We start from the raw sequence: 10,017 nt of genomic DNA on the forward strand, positions 1-10,017 counted from the left end.
TAAGTGAGAGTGCAAAAGAGAATGCTCTTTAGTAGGTTAGACAAAGATACCAAATAATTATATATAATAAGAGATTTTATTTTTATAATAATGCATTTTATTTTCAATAAATTATTGTGAATAAACGAATTAAGATAGAAAATTTAAACCAAAAAGATATGAAAGAATATTAAATTCTCTAACTTTTAGGCATAGTTATTTGACATATAAAATGCTCTATTAAAGTGGGAAAATTACTAGAAGATGGAAAAAACACAGAAAAATGCACCATTTTAGGTGCCCTTTTTCAAAAAATCTTTAAAAAATATACTTCATTTTCATCGTAGATGCTTTATATGTTCACAAGAGTTATAGAGGATGAAATTACGCGTCAGTTTAGCTTTATGTGACTACCACCGGATAATTATAACCGGAGATATGAATTTTTGAATTTTATAAAACATCAAAAAACTAAATATGCTTTTTCAAAAAAATCTAGAGGTGACCCGGACAAACGGATTGCAGATTTGAGGTCCTTAAATGACCCTCTAACAAGTTTTGGCACTCTCGTCAAAGACACCCACAAAAAGGTAAATTTTGTCGCACCGTGTAATTGATTGACAATAAATGACTCTACTGTACAAATAAAATTGATAACAATTTCTAAGTATGAAATAAAAGGGGAAACTATATGGCACCGATTAGTCTATCAAGTCTCATTCGATTCTTATACTTGTATAATGGGTACTCCATCGTCTAAAAATATATCTCTTTAGAGTAGGGGGAAATGGGGTACCTTTGAAAGTAGGACACCTTTGAAATTGGGATTTTTCATCTATTTTTAAATAAAATTGAGCCTTATCGTGATATAACCTAGCTACATAAACAGATTGAAAAGCTAAATTACATTATGATATGGCTCAATTCCACTTAAACATAGGAGAAAAATCCCAATTTAAAGGTGCCCCACTTCCCCCTATAGCCCTGCATTTTTTTTAATGTCTTTGCGCAATTCATCGATGCTGGTAAAAACCAATGATCTTTTCCAATCAAATATAAAAGTAAAGTCCTCAATTACTTCCAAGGTGTAGTGTAGATGCCTATGTTTTGCATAGTAGCGTTGAAGGTATGTACCCAAAAAAAATTATAAATTTGTTTGCACAGGACACGATAAGAGCATTAGGATTAATTCAATTCAATTTATTCTCTCATTATGCTTGATTGCGGCTGCCGACCGACTTCACTACCGATCTCATCAGGTGAACGGCAGAAACCACTGAATCACTGATCGTATATGCCAAAATTTTATACATGTTATGACAGTTTTACAATTTCAAATATTCGATGAATTGTAAAGTGTGAATGGCAGTTGTTGCATTAAGTTCCTCAATTTCATCTTGCACATCATCATACGCTCTGTCCATCGTTGTAGCAGTGCCGTACCCTTAACCTCAGCAATCTTGTATGTCAAAACCATCATTCCGGAAATGTATTAATGTATAGAGAAATGTTCTCAGTCTTGCCTAAACATGTGTAGCGTAGAATCTAACACTATAGTGTAGAAATGTGAATCTTTAATATTTCGAACTGAATGATGACTAACTTTATATCCAAAAAAAATTAAAAGATTTTAAAAGAGCAGTTAGATCGATAATATTTTATATAATCGATAATAAAAGGACCGATACTTTATTATATGAACATAATATTGATAAATCAAAGTCTGTTAAAAGGAAACAATTTAGAATCATTTCTAGTTGAAGATTTTAGGGTTTTCTCACTGTTTCAGATGGGAAAAGATTACGAGGAAATAGGGGTAGGTGGGGCTACTTTGAGTTGTGGGGTTACATTGTTATACTATTTTTCGCATATTTCTAAAGAAAATTGGGTTTTAACATGATTTAATTTGGATAGACAAAATAATTGTGAATCTAAATAAGATAATTGAAAGGACCAGCTTACATATATCAATGTAACCTCACAGCTCAAAGTAGGCCCACCTCCCCCTTCAACCCTGACACGAGAGAATATTTCACAGTAGTTTTTTAACAGTTCCCCATATTAAAAAGTAAGGAAATCGCAAAATTTTGAAATTGAAATGATTCTAAATTATCTAATTTTACTTTATGGGGAAATAGGGCACCTTTGAAACTGGGGCACCTTTGAAATTGGGATTTTTCACCTATTTTTAAAAAAAATTGAGCCTTATCGTGATATAATTTAGGTGCACAAACAGATTGAGAAGCTAAATTATATCACTATAAGGCTTAATTTTATTTAAAAATAGGTGAAAAATCGCAATTTCAAAGGTGTCCCAGTTTCAAAGGTGCCCCACTTCCCCCTATTTATTTTTCATTATTTTTTCCAGCAGTATTCTGCTAACATATTTTCACATATTTTCCCTGGAACCTGTTTTCGTATATTTTCAACACTTGATGAAATCTTTCACCGTATTTGTCACTGAAGTCCCCACAATTAGAAGGAATTTGGTCAAGGTGGCAAGAAAAGCTTGTGTATTTTTAAATATTTAGATATTCCCATATTTCCACAGCTTTCTATCAGCTCCTCTGGCAATGAAAAGAAAATACAAATTAAACATATTTTGAAAATTTAAAACCATTAATTAAAATAAATTTCTAATTTTTTTTTAATTAGGAAAAAACGGAATTAGGGGGAAATGGGGCACCTTTAAAAGTGGGGCACTTTCAAAATTTTAATTTTTCACCTATTTTTAAATAAAATTGAGCCTTATCGTGATATAATTTAGCTGCACAAACAGATTGAGAAGCTAAATTACATTATGATATGGCTCAGTTCCACTTAAACAAAGGTGTAAAATTCCAATTTCGAAGGTACCCTACTTTCAAAGGTGCCCCACTTTCAAAGGTGCCCACTTCCCCCTTATCAACAATCGCCTTGTATTCCTTGACACGATGGTTTCCAAGAAATTTGCCACAGACTTCTTTAAATGCTTTCCAGGCTCTTATCTCTTTTATGCCTAATTTCCCCGTGAAATCAGAGTCCTTTAGCAGTGCTTTTATCTGGGGTCCAGTGATATTGCACTAGCGGGCTTTAGTCTCTGACAGCGACATGAATTTAGTCCAATAATGAGCAAAAGCTTCTCTTTTAACGTCGAGCTTCCGCAAAAAATTCTTCGCTAGACCCTACTTGATACGCAATGGGACCATTAAAATTTTCTTTGAGGGTATAACGAGTTTAGAAACGACGCTGTCTTACCCAACGACAAAAGTTTTCCTTGGGGGCCATTCCTTTCGAACATATTGTTCAGTTTTTGATTTGAAAGATTTCAGTGATCAACAGTGAGATTCTTTCGCACCTCAAGACAAAAACACATTTTTAATCTTGTCCAGAGCTTTCACCGGTCTGGATATGGAATTCTTCAGTGGGTACAAGGGATATTTAATTTTATTAACAATTATTTTATACAAGGTCGTTTTTTGGACAATATTTAAATAGACTATGTTTCTGTAGTTTCTTGAGATTCGTTAACTTAAAAAAAAACCATAGTCTTAGTCGAGTGAGTAAATTTTAAATTGTCCAGAAAATTACCTTGTATAAAATAATTGTTAATAAAATGAAATATCTCTTGTAGCCACTGAAGAAGGTCCATATCTGAACCGAAAGCTCTGGGCAAGACCAAAAAAGTGTTTTTAGTCTTGACATGAGGAAGAATCTCACTGCCGATCACCGGAATCTTTCAAATCAACTCATCACACCAGTTCCATTACCTGTTACTGTTCAATTTTTGATTTATTGTTTGGAGATTACTTTGTAATGTCCACTAATGGTCCACTTTTAACTGTCCCAGTTTACAGCTTTTAAGCTTTTATAACACATGCCATTGTCTCATAGGATTCTGGGAGATCTTTAGTGTACAGCTATGGCGTTAGTGGATTTCTCGTTGATATGGAGTATAAAAGCTCCTCCTGGAACCATTCGATTTAAGTAACAAAAATCGTTTACCTTGCAATTCAGGAAATAAACACAATACCCGTCGTGACCCAAAGTTTTCAATTTTTATCAATAATGTTTATAATCTCCTGAACAATTTATGATATAATTTTTGTTTCTTTTTTGTTATATTGCTTTATTATATAGCTGTTTAATTTTCCTTATTGCACATTTTAGAAAAAAAAGGACACGATTTTTTAGGCGTCTACAAAAATTTTGGTATTGGGTCACTTTTGCCGGTGATAGAAAAATTGCAAAAATTTTTCTTTTACTTTTTATAAAAAATAATGTAAGATCGGAATCTTATACCATACATGTCGAACTCGTTTCCAAAGCTCATGAATGCTTTTTTGGCGGTTTTTCATATCTTGCAAGCTGTCTCTTCAAGTATGACCATAAGTTTTCGATTGGACTGAGGTCCGGTGATTGTGCCGGCCACTCTAGGACCTCAATGGAGTTATCTTTAAACCAGCTCTTAGCAAGATGAGAGGTCTGTCTTGGGTCGTTTCCTTGTTGAAAAACGATATTGTCACGATCCAGCATGTATAATGTCCAAAGTTGGAATAAATTCATTGTCCAGAATATTCACATAAACCTCAGCATTCATTTTTTCTCCTATTTGCCGGGCAAATCCCACTCCATTAGACGTAATACATCCCCTCATTATTAGGCTTCCTCCACCATATTTTAATGTTGGCGTTACCTTTACTTTATGGTCTAACTGTGTTATCACACTTGCACATTAATGATTCACATTAATTGTCGCTGGTGAGAGTCCAAATGTGTAATTTCTGTGTTTGAATAATTTTATATTCAAAATTTGATCTATTTGTTGATAAAAAGGGTAGACTTGGCCCGCAAAATTTGATAGAAATTGATTTATAGCATTAATGCGAAAAAATAATGCGATTTTCTCTTTAATTTTTTAATGTCAAAAATATTTATGCTTTAGGTAAATTAAAACTTATTTTTGCAGGTCAAGTCCACTTCTTTATCAATAAATAGAAAAACCCCAAATATTAAGTGACTCAAAGACACAAATAACATATTTGGACGCTCACAAGCGACAATTAATGTGAATCACATTAAAATTTTAATGTGCAAGTGTGATAACGCCGTAAGATAGGGCTCCCTGAAGTTCTCCATACAAATTTGCAACCATCAGACCCCAAGAGGTTAATCTTCATTTCATCAGACCATATTACGCATTTCCAGTCATCCATCGTCCAGTATTTGTGACGAATTGCAAAGTCCAGTCGTTTACGACGATGCACTGGTCAAAGTTTTGGCTTCTGACTTTTGTACGGCTATAAAACCAAATTCGTTAAAGGCTCTTCGGACAGTTCTTTCACTGACATCTATTCCACAATCAATTTTAATCTGTTCGATTAGTTTTACAACTGTAGAAACTTCACCAGAACTGATCTTGCGAATCAAATACGTCTTGGTCTTTGTCATGTATAACGGGTCATATGTCATGTTCATGTATAAAGGGTACCGGCAAAAGTGACCCAATGCCACATTTTTTTTAAATGCCTAAAAATCGAATCATTTTTTTTTCTAAAATGTTCAATAAGGAAAATTTAACAGCTATATAATAAGGCAATATAACAAAAAAGAAACAAAAATAGTATAACAAATTGTTCTGGAGATATAAACATTATTGATAAAAATTAAAAACAGATTTCATTTTTGGAATCCTTCAATGACCCTCTTACAACTTTTGGTATTCTCGACCAAAAGTTGTAAGTGGTGGTGTAAGGTGTGTTCCCGAAAGAGTCGAACAAATTTTTTTTGGAGGTAGGTTCTGAATTAGGACTTTATATTATGAAACTTTGAAGGAAATTCGATTATGTTTACTGTATTCCGTTTTTAAGAATTTAATTGGTTTCAATTCTAGCCGGTAAGTCTGTGAAAAATATTATACAGTAGAGTCTCTCAAATTCGAACGATTGGGGGGTATTTTTGACATTTCTCACCTCCCAAATTCGAACGATATTTTCAAAACTAACGGAATTTACGTGAGATTAAATTGCACTTTGGATCAAATGCCCAGAATTTCTCACAAATCTTCGTGGTGACGAACTTCCTTTCCATTTTATTCTCTCGTAATGTAAGTAAATATTCAGAAAACAGCACATAAATATGATCTTCAATCATCCGCAATACGAATTTTTTAACATAACCCAACAATTGACATTTTGAATCCAAACGGCCGGCGTTCGTATTTGGGAGATTCAGATTTGAGAGGCTCTACTGTAGTAAGTTTTTAAGAATCTTCCTTAATTAATAATTATTATTATCATTTAAATCATCAATTTTTATACAAAAGTAAATGTATTCAAAAATAAAGAAGAACTTCTAATTTAAAAGTTTTTCATATTTTTTCTAGTTTTTTTTTTACATAAGGATTTATCTCTGAAATTCCTTAATATCAAGTAATTGTAGTGATTTTTCTAAGTTAGTCTATATAGTCATAACAACAAAGTATTATTCAATAAGAATATAATGGTCTTTCAAATGAGTAACAATTTTGTTAAAGGGGAGAAAAATTATAGCCAAGATTATAGCCCTATTTTATACGAGAGTGAGCTAGAACTTTGAGTAACATTTTCAATGAATGGACGTCAGATAAGAAAGTTTTACTATAGAAAAAACGATGTTCTCCTTTTTTTCTGTTAGCACAAACTATTAAGGCAAACCTTATAGTTCAAAGTTGTACATCACATACAACGAGATAATAAATCTACCTTTTATTTTTAGACAAAATCCCCAAAGGTTTCAATCATAAAACTTTGCTTCAGTAAATATTTGAACAATGTGGAATCCGTTTCTTGTGGAAGGTAAGAATAAAACAAAGTGATAAATGCGCTATTAGCTGCCTAACTGACAAGAAAAAGATTCTATTTTGGTGTAATGTCACTTTTAATTAAATATCAATTAGTTTCAGCGTATATTATTAATACCTAAGAATAAATTACATATGTTACAAAAACTGAAGGTATCCATCGTTGGGAGTAGGTAGCAAAAAAGTTGGGCACACAACTTTTGAAGCATAATCAATTACCCAATTATTTTTATGATAACCGCCTGTTCTCATAGGTATTTCAATGATAATCGACGTAAACAGAAAAGTTAATCCAATGCGTGTGAATATGGATCATAAATGCTGGGGGTCACCCTTGCTTTCACAAAATTTTGTGACGTTTGTCATTGTTTTTTTTCGGAAAAAACGTGTTTATCTCTTTTTTGTGGGGGCAAGATAGTGTTACACTGGGCAACAAAATTTGACGAAGCTGAAAGCATAGAAGTCAATTGTGGTATGCTTGCAAATTTCGTGGATAATTCAATTAAGTTTAGTAGTTCAGTAAAACTCAGGAAAATTAGAACCCGATTTTTATGATATAGAGTAAGACGGGGTAATTTGTAATCATGTCTATTTTGGAATTTTGATATTTTCTTATTATTTCAGATTGTCAGAGAGAAAAAGAACACCACGAAGAAATACAAAACTGTACATTTGGGAGTACTGCTTCGTTGTTTTTTTCCTTTTGTCATCTAAAACTGTTAGGAAATCTCAAAGTTCCATGCTAGACATTATTCCAAATTACCCCATCTTACCCTAGGGAGCAAATTACAGATTTCTCGATGGTTCTGCAATCGTGTTAAATTCATCAAACTTTATGGCGTCTACACACTAGTAGGAATTTTTTCAAAAAATGCCTTTTTTAATTATTATTTTTTTTATTTTTAATTTAATAAATTTAATTTAATAAAAATTAAAATAAAAAATAAATTTAATAATTAAAGGGTAAAATGGGGTAATTCGGAATCAAGTCTATTTTGGAATTGTGAGATTTTCTCAGTCGTTCTAATAGTCAAAAAGAAAAAGGAGACGTACAAGAGTTTACATTCTAGAGTACCTTTTTATTCTTTTTTCCTTTTGTCATCTAAAAGTGTTAGGAAATCACAAACTTCCAAATTAGACATGATTCTAAATTTTCCAGGTAACGCTACCTTAGGAGTACTTTATTCATAACAAGGTTTTTTTTTAAAGGTTTTTTTGAAAAAAGATGTCCTTTTGGGACAAAATTTTCACATTAATCTACTGTAAAAAAGTAGAAAAATAGATTTAATAGAAGGGAACCGAAATTCGTCACGGATGTGGAGTCACTCTTAGAAAAACGACAACTCTTTCTAAAGCTTTTGGCTCGGTATTGAAGCCTTCATTAATATTCGAATCAATTAGGAATCAATAAGAGTTCAACCACCGATGAAGACTTGGAGATCGAGCCGAAAGCTCTGGAAAGAGTTGCCGTTTTTCTAAGAGTGACTTCACTTTCCCGACCAATTGTTTTTTAATTAGAAGAGAATTTAATGCTGACGAGAATAAGTTTTTATTCATTGTGATCGGTCCGTAAGATTTATTTTAATCTATTCCGCAAATCTGAAGAGGATGTAAAAATGAAAAGTTTAGAAAACACTCTTCAAAGTTTTGGATATTCGCCCTAATGATTGCAAATCTACTCGGTGCTTCTTTGCTTTCGTCTTTGTATCATCGAAAATACATAGAATTGACTTTTAAAGTGTTTATGGTATATTGTTAGAGAGTTTATCTTAAACAATAAAAAATATATAGACCGTTTTGACCTTCTAATTGACAATCCCCCCTGAATTACTGATTATATAATTAAGATTAAACAATACAGCTTTAAATAGCTGACTTCCCATAATAAATTAGTTTTTTTCTTTTATGATCAAAACGGCTAGAACCATACCATTCAGGATATTCTTTCGTGACTCATTGATAAAATTTTGTGTGAACCAGTGATAAGCCCAAATGAGCTTGGTACCTGATATTCTTTAATTTTAGGATGCTTGCAATTCGGAATGCGTTGGAATAACGAATTCGACATTCGGAATAATGTCTTATTAGTCGAAAAAATTCTTTACCTACAATATTTTCTCATTTACACACCTTTTAGATTCAAATTCTTCCAGATCGCCTTGAAAGAATCTCATCTACCATGACGAGCTTATCTATGAGGCTATTTGGTCCCGGGTTTGAATCCGATTTAGGTCACCGGGAATTTTTCTGGCGCTAAAGGTGTTCGGATTGCATCCAGCGAGCTTCACTGCATTTGATTCCAGGGCATGGGACTGACAACCTCATCCCGTACAAGAAAAAATAATAACGCATGTCTAGAAATCCCCTTGCGGGAAGGCCTTGTTCCTTCATAGAATATTGTGCCAGCATTATTATTAAAATCGGATTTTGGAATAATTAAGTCTCAGTCTAATACAGGGGTATAAATGGCCTCTATGATTCTTACTAAAGCGTGTCGAATTTAATAGACTTACATCAGCTCTTTTTACGTGTGTTTTTTCTTTACCTACTCCAAAAAATTTGTTTCCCAGTGTTGGTCACAGGCCCTAACTATGAAAGCCAATGAATGACGATGGAGCTAATGAAATAATTCCACGGAGAAAGTTTGTTGGTCCTTTTTTGTACTCCCTTCCCGTTTGCGTACATTGAATAAAACATATTGCATTGGGTTTGGGATGATATGTGAGTGTATTGCAAATGAGTTCGCTATCATTTGGATTAATCGTCATATTCATAATTTTGCATTTAGAGTGCGGAGGATTTTCCTGCCAAAGGATATGGCGTCAGAGTGAAAATCCCGCCTACAAGATGCAAAATTTATTCAAATGTTACAAATGTCTTTGTACGATTATCTCTGCGTACATCTTTCCTTGGCTTTGATCATCTCCTACATGAGATTTGCATTTTTATTGGCCACGGACACCGCAACAGAACTCTGTGATATAAGAGTCTCTACTGCGTGATGTGATTATCCAATAATGTGCATCTTCAATGAGATGGAAATCCGGAATGTTTTCGAATGGCCTACATCTTCTATACTGGGAATGTAATGCAAAGGAGTCTGCAGAGATTGATCATATCGGTGGTATGGGTCATCTTATCATCTCTACCAATTACAGCCGCCTATCGATGAAGATAGCATCCCACATCACACACGCACGCAACTTGCCGCAAAACTT

Source organism: Phlebotomus papatasi, chromosome 1 (assembly GCF_024763615.1).
Source record: "Phlebotomus papatasi isolate M1 chromosome 1, Ppap_2.1, whole genome shotgun sequence".
Classification (NCBI taxonomy): domain Eukaryota; kingdom Metazoa; phylum Arthropoda; class Insecta; order Diptera; family Psychodidae; genus Phlebotomus; species Phlebotomus papatasi.